Source organism: Macrotis lagotis, chromosome 4 (assembly GCF_037893015.1).
Source record: "Macrotis lagotis isolate mMagLag1 chromosome 4, bilby.v1.9.chrom.fasta, whole genome shotgun sequence".
Taxonomy (NCBI): Eukaryota; Metazoa; Chordata; class Mammalia; order Peramelemorphia; family Peramelidae; genus Macrotis; species Macrotis lagotis.
In genome coordinates, this window is record NC_133661.1 from 121,694,709 (window position 1) to 121,707,852 (window position 13,144).

The 13,144-nt window shown below is 36.4% G+C and overlaps 1 protein-coding gene across 3 annotated transcripts in view; it reads left to right on the forward strand.

Moving 5' to 3' along the window:
* Positions 1 to 4,922: 4,922 nt before the first annotated feature.
* The window catches only part of CTXND1 (cortexin domain containing 1), a 67,942-nt gene continuing 59,720 nt past the window's right edge, over positions 4,923 to 13,144 (forward strand). The window contains exons 1-2 of one of the 3 annotated variants that reach the window (XM_074234008.1): positions 4,986 to 5,021; positions 5,423 to 5,495. The gene's annotated coding sequence lies outside the window, so the exon portion shown is untranslated. Of the gene's footprint in view, positions 5,022 to 5,422; positions 5,496 to 7,621; positions 7,704 to 13,144 lie in introns of those variants that run through there. The other 2 variants (XM_074234007.1, XM_074234010.1) reach the window with 2 other exon arrangements.

Consider the following 13,144-nt stretch of genomic DNA (forward strand, 5'->3'; position numbering starts at 1 on the left):
CAGTAATAAGGATGGAAGCTGGATATCTTAGGAGAGAGACTAGAGCTGAATATATAAATCTGGGAATTGTGTGATTGGTGTGAGCATTTAAACCATGAGAGCTGATAAGATTACCAAATGAGATAGTATAGAGAGAATAGAAAAGATGGCCCAGGAAAGAGTCCTTGAGGGTCTTTTAGAAATGTAACAATAATGAAGATGTAGCAAAGAAAAGTGGGAAGGATATGAGGATAACCAAGAGACAATAATGTCCATGAAAACACAGACATGAAAGAGTTTCCAGTAGGAGAAGATGATAAAGCAAAAAAGTCAAAACAGATAATGACTGACAACAGACATTAGATATGGCAATTAAGACATAACTGTATTGTTGGAGAGAGCAGTTTCAGTTGAATGATGAAGTTTAGAAGATAGTAAAAGGAAAAGCATAGGCACACAATATAAAAACCATAATTTACTAATAACACTAATAAATTAATTGAGAAGTAAAGTAACTCAATTGCCTATCTGCAGCACTAATGATATTCTGTATACCTGAAATTCCATGCAAAGGAAATCATAGGTCCAAATGCTCTGAGCAACCTATACAACATTTTCTTAAATAATAATAAGTAGCTTGAATTTATATATACATATATATAACTTTATAGTTTATAATGAGTTTTCCTCACTATAACCCAATGAGACATATATATATATATATATATGTATATATATATATATATGTTAGAATTTTCCTTATTAAAACAAGAAAAATTAAGACTCAGTATTTAATGTCACATTATGAGCAAATGTCAAAGACCAAATTCAAAGACAGAACTTTCACCTTTTAAATCCAGGACTTTTAAATTTTGTTTTATTTTTGCTACATCTACTGGAATCTCTTTATTAGGAAAATTTTCCAAATGGGAAATTCTCAAATAGGAAACAAGTCATTCTGGAAGAGAGGTGTCATCTTGCTATTTTGCTTTCAGTCTGGTAATGGCAGGATTTTACTTTAAAGTGTACTTTATCTGGGACTAAAACTATCATCTACTCTAATAATTCCCTTTTCAAACTCGCTTTTTTTTTTGTCACTCATTTCACTATTGTCCCAGTTACCCAAACTTGAGACCTTGAAGTCATCCATTGTTAATTCTCCCTCTCCCTTATCCTTTGTATCTATCAGTTACCAAGTGCTGATCTTTGTTTTGAAAAATCTTGTAAATCCATCCTTTCCTCTTCATATTCACTGCTCACATTCTAGTCTAGGCCCTCCATACTAACTAGCTTCCTTCCCCTCCAATTTCTAATCTATCCTGCAAATATTGCTAGACAAATCTTGTGAAACATCAATTTTATCCCATCACTGACCTACTTAAGAGACTTTCCATAGAGTTTCCTGGTCACCTGCAGAATAAAGGATATGTTCCTCATTCTGGAGTTTGAAGAGCTCCAAATTCTTTTTGTCTACCACTTCTTCCTTGTAGAAACCCTCCACTCCAATTAGTGTAGCCTGTTCATCATTCCTGATACCTCTTCCCCCCCATACTTTATTAGCTCAGGTTATTTCTTCTGAACCTTTCATATCCTGCTTTTCCTTTAAAGAACAACTCAATGAGATGAGCAGAACCAGAAAAACACTGTACACCCTAACAGCAACATGGGGGCAATGATCAACCTTGATGGATTTGCTTATTCCATCAGTGCAACAATCAGGGACAGTTTGGGGCTCTCTGCAATGGAGAATACTATCTGTATCCAGAGAAAGAACTGTGGAGTTTGAACAAAGACCAAGGACTATTGCCTTTAATGTGGAAAAAGACTGATATCTTATTTTCTGTTCTTGCTGTTTCTTCCTTAAGGATATGATTTCTCTCTCATCACATTCAATTTGGATTAATGTATACTATGGAAACAATGTAAAAATTGACAAATTGCCTTCTGTGGTGGGGGGAGTGAAGTAAAATCAGGGAAAAATTTGTAAAACTCAAAATAAATAAAATCTTTATTAAAAAAGAACAACTCAAAACCCATCTTCTTTGCCCAGGGAGTCTTCCCTATTTATTCCAGTTGATACTTGTCTCCTTTCTCTGAATTTCTATATTTGTTGTCTACATCACCTGTTTTGCCACTGTAAAAAGTGTGTGTGGGGGGAACCAGGGAGCAAGTGATGCTTAAAATTTTGTTTTCTAATGAAAGGAAACATCTTCTAGAAGGAGCTACCCCTTAAGTCAATCATTGATATTGTAAAAATATAGTCTACTAACTTACTTGTTTTACAAGTCTATGTTTTAGCCATGCATCCAACTAGATTGTAAGATGGTAGAGGATGGGAATTGGTCTTACAAATTTATTCATTCACTTTAGCACCTAGCACAACTCTTACATTTGCTTTAAAAAATATTGAAACAACCCAGTTCTCTCGATTCTGATTTGCCCGAGTTCAATTTGCCAATAAACCTTGATGGTTTAGAATCATTTAGAATCACATTTTTTCTCACATTTTCATTAATGCAGACTTTCAGTTTTTCACCAATGAATTTATTTTCAGTAAATTGTGATATTTACAGTGGATTTTTATATCCTGCACCTTAAAGTCTCCATGAAACAGATGCATTTTGAAGAGGCCTAATAAATGAATTGGTGACATATATCAACATCAAAAACCTCTTCCTCTTACCAAATGACAGAAATGTTCTCATAACTTTTAACCCTTCCAAGAAGGGCATTGCTGTGGGGACACATTTCACTTGGGATGGTGATTGGGAACCAATTCAAACTTCTTAATGCTCCATTTTGCTACCAAATAAAACAAGATGAGAGTTCCCTTTATGAGAGCCTACCAAAAACCAGGTTGCACCTGGAAGTTTCGAGCAATGGAGAAAATTAAAGCACTAAATGGGGGGATTTTCAGAATATCAGGAAGGCACACCACTCCCATGCACCTGCCTCCCCAGCCCAAGTCAAAAAAAAAGCATTCTCACATTGGCTCACTGTTACCTGAAATTCCATTAAATCTGCATTCCTTTAGTTTAAAAAATACTGGGAGAGAGTGTAGATTGGGGGAAGGTGAGACCAAAATATTTTCCCCTAGGGAAGGGAGAGGCCACTGGGAAAAAAGGAAAGATGAAAAACTGGGGGTTGGGAAGCAAGTAATGTTTAAAGTTTTATTTACTAATGAAATGTAACCTATTTGTCTCAATTTCATCAGTTGTGAGATATTAATAATAGTAGCACCTACCTCCTACAATTGTTGTGAGGATCAAATGAGATAATATTTGTAAAGAGCTTAATACAGGGCCTGGCAGGTGCTTACTTCCTTCTTTGCTTTCTTTTTTCTTTCTTTCTTTCTTTCTTTCTTTCTTTCTTTCTTTCTTTCTTTCTTTCTTTCTTTCTTTCTTTCTTTCTTTCTATCTTCCTTCCTTCCTTCCTTCCTTCCTTCCTTCCTTCCTTCCTTCCTTGATGATAAAACTGAGGTCTGGGGAGGTTATCATCCAGTAGGTTAGATGAAGTAATGCATCCAGAAGTGATAGGAAAGGACTGGGAAGGATTAAACTGCTCCTGTCTAAACTGCTCCTGTCTAGCCCCATAAAAGAGAAGAAGGGATTAAGTACCTGTCAGACACCTTTCTCTATCCTCAGCAACATCTTTCTGGTGAGAATTCACCCAGATCCTCTGTCTCCAGGGTAATTGCAATAATCATGATAGCTCACATTTATTAGCACTTTAAAGAGTACAAGATGTTTTACAAATATTATTTTAATATATCTTCAAAACAAACCCTGGGAAGTTGGTGCTATTATTATTATCAGCACATTATAGATGAAGAAACAAGATACAGGTTAAGGTTAAAGGTCACAAAGTCATAAGCTCTTGAGGTTGACTTGAACTGGTCTTTTGGGGGGGGCTTTTGTTTTTGCAAGGCAATGGGGTTAAGTGACTTGCCCAAGGTCATACAGCTGTCTGAGGTCAGATTTTAACTCAGGTCCTCCTGACTCCAGGGCCGTTGCTCTATCCACTAAGCCACTTGGCTGCCCCAAACTGAGGTCTTTTTGACTTCAGGCCCAGGAATATGACCACATGCCTCTATTGTGTATCATGTCAATAAATTGTCCAAAATAACAACCAGGTTTTTGCCTTTCTTTGTATCCCTACCACTTAGAACAGTGGTAGAGAATTTGAATCTAAGTCTTCCTGACTCTAAATCTAACATGTAGAAAGGACTGAAAAATTGTTTGCTGGCCCTCTGATTGACTAATAGATCACAAAGCAATTTACAATTTTTTTTCACTTGAGTCTCCAAACATGTTAAAGAATGTAAGGTGGAGACATTAGTTATATCTGCCCTCAGGTGAAAAGTGAAGTCAGTATTCAAGTTAAAGACTCCAAATCTTTCCATCTAAATCTTATCACAGAACCTCTTTCTCAAAGACTAGCCCTAAATTTCATTTTTCCCATTCTACTCCAGTAGACTTAGAACATGAACTGAAGGCAACCTTAAATCCAAGACCGGTTTTTAAGATCTTCCTTTGGCCCTTTGGCTACATTCTCTAGAATCTTTTTTTGTCATGGATTCCTTTTGCCTATTGGTGAAGTCTATGAACCCCTTTCTCAGAGTAATGTCTGCTGACAACACTCATAATTTTTTCCCCATCCAAATTCATGTACCTAATTTAAGAAGCACTGCTCTAGAAAAAAAATGCTTCCTTTTCTGCTCCCCAACAGTAACTCCCCAAACAGTTGTAACTGCTTTTGTCCTCTTGCCTCTGGCACATTTGATTTTTTGCCAGAGGCAAGTGGTACAAAAGTCACATCAAATGGGGTGGAAGTGGAACAAAGGCACTGGACTTCAGGACAGAAAGACCCACGGAAAGAGAACTTCTAAAATACTTCCCCATGGGATCAGAGACAAATCTCAAACCATCAGCCCCAAGAATGGTTTTCCAGAACACTTTGAGATCACAATGGAGGAGGTTAACTCCCACTGGGGAAGGAGAGCAGATTGAGTCAGGCTAAGGAGAAACTCACCAGCAGTAATGGTAAGCAGAGTAGAAAGTGCTATTTTTCCAGTAGTTTCTCACTTAAACTAATTACTCTTGATAACTAAATGTTAAACTCAGTTTTTTTTTTCTCCTTGACTGTTCAAGGAAGACAAGTGTAATCAATACCTTTAAAATTTTGGCATTCTGGAACAAATTCCCAATTAATCTGCCCTAGTTACTGCTTAGGTTTCTAAGTTGGCTTTGATAAAGAAGTGATGATATTTAAATTCAATAGTAAATTATTCAAATCCAATATTTAAATTATTAAATCCAATATTGCCATTGTTTATCTTTTGTTGAATATTCATTCAACAAATATTTATTTAGTACCTTCTAAGGGCAAGAAAGACATTGTGATAGGTACTATGTAGAATCCAATTTTTATCTCTACTTTATAGGTGAGAGGGAGTGAATAGAGAACTGATCTCAAAGCTGGGCAGACGTGATTACAGATGCCACCTTTGACACAAGGTAGCTGTGTGACCCTAGACAAATCTTTTAATCTCTCATTGCTCTATGCAGCTCTCTAAGACTATAAAAGGTGCCAATATATTTTGGTAAAAGAGTTCCCCATTTCAGTAAATTCCTACCTATTTTAATAGTTACTTTACAGAAAAGGAAACTGAAGTTCAGACCTTGAACAAGTTTACATGACTGATAACTGTCATAACCAGAGTGCAAATCTAGGACTTTTGACTATGAATGCAGTTCTTCCCTTATTGTTCAGTCATTTCTTTCAGTAGTGTCTGTCTCTTAGTGATCTCATTTGAGTATTTTTTTCTTGCAAAGATAATGGAGTGGTTTGTCATTTTCTTCTCTAGCTCATTTTTCAGATGAGGAAACTGAGGCAAACATGTCATACAGATAGTAAGTGTCTGAGGCCAGACTTAGACTTAGGAAGTTGAATTTTCCTGATTTCAAGGCCCAAGGCTCTGTCCACTACCCAGGAGCTACCCATTTATCATAAATAGAAGTGAATGAATCAGATTTAGGAAGTCAGGATAATAATGTGTTTGAGTTTAGACATGTTTAAAGGTTAAGATGTTAAGATGTCTAGTGGACGGAAAATAGAGACTAGAGACTCAGAGCACAGGAAAGGGGTCAGAACTGAAGGTAGAGACTTGGAGCTTCGTTTTCCTAAGTACAACTTGCCAGGAATGAATGTTATCACTAGCTGAACTGTCAGCAGATAATATGCAGCTATGTTTGCTGTTAGCTTATGCAAATGAACACAATTTAGTATCAAATCCTTCTGAAATGGAAAATCAATGATGCTAGCCATCATACTCAGTATGGTGCCTGAGGATATTTGTAGCCCATTATGCTTGGATTGTGAGTGTATATTTTTCAAGTTGATTTTACATCTGGCTCCAGGAGTATATTGAGTTAAGCTAGGGTATAAATCCTATTTCCCATGAATGTGCTGCCCTCTTACCTTAAGTTAACATCAGCTTCTCATGAACCCTACTGACTTCAATTAACAGAAAATAAACCATCACATTAACACTTCATGTGAAATTATCCCCAGTCATGCAAGAATAAGTTGATGTGCATGAGCCCATCCTAATGAAGCTCTTGTGGGAGTTACTTGCCTGAAAGGACAATTTACACATTCTTTACCAGTTCTTCATGATCACTCCATTCCCAAAAAGTAGTAGCTGATATTCATATATATTCACAAAATGTCTTATATAGATCACCTCATTTAATACCCACAACAACCTTGTTAAGTAGACACCATTATTTAGCCCCATTTTATGGAGGAGGACATTGAAGTTCAAAAAAATAAGTGGGTCCCCAAGGTCATACATCTAGTAAGCATATAAAAAGGAATGTGAACTCTTGTTTTTCCTGTCTTACAAGGCAAGCATAATGTTCACTCTGCTACAACAACTCTCAATAATAATTATATTCAATTTATATTTTACTTTACCACTAGCAAAACATTCTACATACAATAGCTCACTTCATACTCATTATTATCCTGCAAAGTACTTTTATTATGCCTATTACAGCTGAGAGAAGTTAAATAACTTACTCATGATCACATAACTAGTAAGAATCAGAAGCAGGATCTGAATACAAGTTTTCCTGATTCCAAGTCCAGGACATGATCTACTGATTGCTCCTAGAGTCTCCCTTCCAAAATGGAAGTTAAATAGATATTTTTTAAAGTTATATGATTAAATGAAATTCTCCCTTTGAGCAAGTCTAAATAGAGGAAAGGAGAGGAGAGGAGAGGAGAGGAGGGGAAGGGAGGGGAGGGGAGAGGAGGGGAAAAGAAAGAAAGAAAAAAGGGGGAAGGAAGGAGGGAGGGAAGGAAGGAGGGAGGGAGGGAGGAAGGAAGGAAGGAAGGAAGGAAGGAAGGAAGGAAGGAAGGAAGGAAGGAAGGAAGGAAGGAAGGAATTCCAAATGAATTCATTAAGGAGTTGCAAAACTAGGAAATGTTCAAAAGAGAATGACAAGAATTCTGGGGGACCTGTAAAATGTGATATGCTATAAATGACTGAAAAAATTAGGATTGTTTAGTCTGGAGAAGAAAAGACTAAAGAAGAGGCATTACTACCTTCAATCATGTGAGATGGAAGAAGAATGAAAACTGTGACATCCCTTTAATGCTTTAAAAATTGCACAGGGTTTTGAATACATTTAATTTGAGAATCTCAACAACCTTATGAGGTAAGCACTACAAGTATTTTTTTAAATGAGAAAACAGGTTCAGAGTGACTTGTTTTTGGTCACACAGGATGTGTCCAAAACAGGATTTGAATCCAGGCCTTCCCAACTCCCAAGTCCAACACTGGATCCACTATCTTACAATGCATCTGAAAGACAAATAGACAGGTTCTGTGTTGTAGAACATATTTCTGTGAAGCAGAACAAGAATCAGTCACTGGAAGCAACAGGAAACAGATGTCTTTACATAAAGAAGAATGTTTCTTGCCTAGAGCAAGATAAGATTGTTCTTTCATTCATTCTGAATATATCTTGTAGGTACCTAGTTATTTATATGCTGTCTTCTTAATTAGAATATAGACTCCTTGAAGTCAGAGATTATTTTTACCTTTTCTGTATTCCCAACCCAGTGTACATAGTATGTGTTCTTCAATTGATTGATTGATTGATCATGAGTCCATGAGTTTCCTTTCACTAAAGATAGTTCAGTAAAACCATCATTCAGAGATTCCTTCTTTGAACAAGAAGTCCAATTGGATTAAACAATTTCTGAGGTCTCTTCCAATGCTCTTCTGTGCCTGCATTTAGATCCAACCTAATTACTTTTGGTCCCAAAGGGTATGGATCCTTACTAACTTGAAGAGTGAGTATTATCAGAGTACTTATCAAACAAAATTCATACTTATTTATCTGAACACTAATAAAGTCAAGAAGTGGAAACTCAATTCAACAGTGAAAAAAAGTCTTGCTCACTACATGCATTGCTGGGTACTAAGAAATAACAAATAACATAAAACATGACCCTTGTCCAAAGAGTCTACCTTCAACAGGGTAAAAGACATGTAAACAAGCATAGAGCTAGAAGGAGGGGTTGGATATGATAAGATAATAGGAGAGGACCAAGAAAGGTCCATTTGAATTAGAGGTCCCTTCTATTAGAGGGCACAGATGATTTTTTCTTTTCATGAACAGTCAGAATTGAAAGGGACATTAAATGAGTAAATTCAAAGTCCTTTGTCATATCAAGAACCAGATCAGAGAGCTTATGCAATTTACTCAAAGTCAGATTCATAACAAGTTTGTGGTGGATTCATTCCATTTAGAAGGGAATGACATTTTCCATACCTACTGGGAACTGGTAAGATTAGCAGTGAGTTTGAAGTTCAGCTAAAAATGAGCATTGGTTTTTTTGAATCATTTAGGCCTGGTCTCTAAATCCTGATAGATAAAGGTCAGACTGCTTGGTATGTTTTCATTATCAATAAGAAGTTTTTATGAGATGCAAATTAGTCTTGAATCTTAGATAATTACAGCCTCGATGTGAAGGACTGTTAATTACAGAAAGATTAATTACTCCCAGAGAAATTCACATCATTTTCTTCCAAGACTTTTTTGTTAGCTTGAACAATCTGAAGAAAAATGAATTTTAAAACTAACTAAACAGATGACTACCCATCTAGGGTGCTATGCTCCATGGGGTGCTATAAGGGGCCACAAAGGCCGCCTTTCTTTCGCTCCCCTAAATCTGAGATGGAAGTCTGAAGTTCCACTGCTAGAAAATCATTGCTTTTTAGGTTAAGGTTTGGTTTGGTCCCTGGAAGAGTTAATCTGCTAAATCCTTGTCAGTCATTTCTATTCTAATGTGTTAGAGAGGATTAAGCCTATCCAAAAAAACTGGAAACAACAGGTTTTGACTATGAAGCAGGGCATAGGATTTAGAGCTGAACAAACCCCATGGCTCATCTAAAGTCCTTTCTCCAATATTTACAAATAAGAAAACTGAGGCTAAGTGAACAAAGTGACTCACCGAAGGTCCTACATATAGTAACTTGGCAGAGACAAGATTTGAATCCTCAAAATCCACCAAATTCCATAGGGAGAAAGAGATTATTCCAGGACACAAAAGAAAGTAAATTTGGAGTGGAAGATCCTGGGTGGAAGAAGAGGTATAAAGTTATAATATCCAGAGGTTATAATATCTGGATGTGCTCTACATCCAGAATCTAGCTATATGACTTTTTTGTAAGCCACACAAATTCTTGCTTTGCCTTGGTTTCCTCAATTGTTATATTGAATAAGGCTGAGGGGAATGTCCTTTCCACATTATATGATTCATAAAATCATGGTCTCTTAGAGATTGATAGAATTTCTTTGTCTATATCACTTTTAGTGTCTACAGAAAGTAAATTGTTGACATAAAACTTTAGTGATAAGATGTCAAACATCACTCCTCAGAAACTGAGGCCTAGATAAGTAAAATTACCTGCTCAAAGTAGATGACTGGATCAGAACTTGAACCCAGCATGCCTTGTTAACCCTAAGGCAGTATTTTTCTACCATATATTTTACTTCCTCCCACTCAGGTAGGGCATGAGATCTCTTACTACCTGGGTCTTTATCACAATAGCAAAGAGAAACTGATCATTTCATCCATTAGATCCATTAGCCTAGAGATTTGATTAGCATAAAAGCAACAAAACTAAGAGAGACATAGAATCTAGCAACCTGCATCAGCACTTCACAAGCTGAGCAGCTTTGGGCAAGTCAGAACTTCTTGGAGGTCCAGTTTCTGGTAAATGAGATAGTCATGCTTGTTATATTACAACAAATGAGATAATATAATGTAAATGTTATTTCAAACTATAAATTGTTATAAATGTAAGTGACCATTACATCTGAAAATTGGTCACTATTATTTTTAGCTGGAAAATGAAATAGAAAAAGCTGAAGAGACTTGTCCATGGACATATTGCAAGATTGGCTGTAGGAAGGTGGGAAAATAGAAGGGGAAGCTTGCATTCCCAAGCTAGTAAATCCCAAAGTTAATTTGCCTGACATTATATTGTAATGAGATCTCCTATCATAAGTTTGTCCTCTTTAGTCCTCCTTGACTACTTTTGTTGTCATTATTTTTATGCTCTGAGTTTTGGTGACCATATTTCCAATCTTCTAATAAAAGGTGTTACTAGCAAAAACCTTTCTATACCTCAGAGCTATATAAGCTACAGGCAATTATGGATTATTTCTGGTAGTGATAATAATAGGTTATGACAATTTTCAAAAGGTTAAGAGTTATTGGTCTCTGCCAAAAAAATGAGTAGGGACAGAATCCAAGAAACAATTTAATTTGGCTTTGGGACCCATTTGTGTTTAAATATATCCTCTTTGGGCTTGTTCTTGGTCAATAATAATAACACTTAACATTTGGACAACCCCTTGTATCTTTCAAAATGATTTCCTAAAAACAATCCCTGAAACACAGTTGGTACAAGTACTTTTGTCCCATTTTACCGGTAAGGAAACTGAGACTTACAAAGATTAAAGGTAATTCACTTAGCCAGATTTAGAGTAGTGAATTGAACTCAGGTCTTCTTTTGATGACTTTACATTACATACATAGGTTTTACTGTATCACACTGCCAAAAGCAAGTGAAACTTACTGTGATTCATACTACACCCAAATGACGTACAATTTATCATTTTTTTTAAACAAAGAGCTGCTATGCTTTTCAGTTTAAGACTTGGAGGTGTGGAGGAATGGTTAGATTATCTGTGAAACAGATCCTGAATAAGGAGGAGGGGTTGTTTAAAAAGGATGGTCCCTAGGTTTCATTAACATTTCAACCTACTGCCATTCCAAAAGAAATAAGGTTAAGGGATGATAGCATCCAGTCATCCAAACCTTCTGTCTCATCCTAAAGTATTAGCAAGCAGAGAACAATTCCATTTTTATCTAGCAATGAGTGGTACCTGGCACAAGATATATAATTAATGCTTCTTGAATTGAAGAGGGGTGAGTGTGGTTCAATGAAAAGAATATTGGCTCTTGAGTCAGAGAGTCTGGGTTCAGTTCCCATCTCTGATGTTTACTATGTAGGTGATATTCAGCAAGTCATTTAAACTCCTCTAGTCCTTCATCTGTAAAATGACCTGTTTGGACTACTCTTGAAGGCCACTTCTATTTCTGAATCTATGATCTTATGATGTTATGGACTGATTGTTTTACCCACAAATATAGCAGTGGCTCATTGTCCAGAATCTACTACTATGAGTTTGCAATGGGTAGAAACAAATCACGTGTAAGAGGGCAGCACAATATAATGGAATCTGCTGGGCTTGAGGGTCAAGAGGAACTAGGTCCAAATCCTGCCCCAGATAACAGCCATCAGGAACTTCTAAGAGGGATGGGCTACCCACTTCCTGAGGTAGAGGTGCTAGACTAAATATACAGAATAACACATTTTTTATATAATCCATATGGAAATTTGTATTGCTTCATCATGCATATTTATTACAAGAGTTTTGTTGGATTGTTTTGTTTTGTTCTCTTATTTTTAAGTGAGGGTAGCTAGGAAGGAGAAAAAAATTTGCTTGGGGAATTGGGGAATTGGAGAAAAAATACAAATTAATCTAAATAAGTTTGTTGTTCAGTTGTGTCCAATGTTTCATGACCCAGTGGACCATATGATCCATGACATTTTCTTGGCAAAGATATTAGAGTGAGTGGTTTGTATTTTCTCTCTCTAATGGATTTATGGCAAATAAAGATTAAATGGCTTACCCAGAGTCACACAGCCACTAAATATCAGAGGTCAGAATTGAACTCAGATCTTCCCAGCTCCAAGACTAATGTTTTATCCACAGATTTCCAGTTGCCTCCTTTAACTTAAAATTAAATGAAATGAGAGGGTTGAACACAATAACCTCTAAAGTTTCTTCCAACTCTAAATCTATGCTCCTATGCTGTCATATTTTAAAGATCCGGCTTAAGACAGAATAGAAAGTTTTCTGCAGGAGGCAAAAGGCAAACAGTGGGTTTAAAAAAGAGCTAAAGTTAATCCACAAAGTCAACCGATTAGAAAGAGCTGATCATAGAGCAAACACCCCACACAGACTAGGAATCTGGAAGTCTCCTTTTTGTCATTCCCATATAGAGACTCCATTAAATAAGACAGAGAGAAGGATGAGCTTAAAAGGCTCAACTCTTCCCTCCTTTGGTCCCAAAGAGCCTGTTTCAGTTTGCTGAGTCCTATCAGATGCACAACAGTATATCATTTATCACCTCAGGCTCTCTGCTCCCTCAGTGCTATCAGTATCAGTGAAAATCACCACACTTAGGCACGACTGGTTTTTTTGCATTTATTTTTCATTTTCTTAAGGCTCATCTTCTATACTATGAAATGAAAATCTAAAGATAGTAAAAGGCCTTTTCTTTTTCATTCTAACCATTAAATATGATCAAAGACAACTATACTAATATTCCATACTGGAAAATAAACAACTAGAGTGGGAAAAGCAATGGACTTGAAGACAGAGACCTAGCTGAATTCTGGTCCCATTTTTTCTGTTAATTCATTGTGTGACTTTTTGAATAAGTCACATCATCATCATCATCATCATCATCATCATCATCATCATCATCATCAATCAGCCACAATAACTAC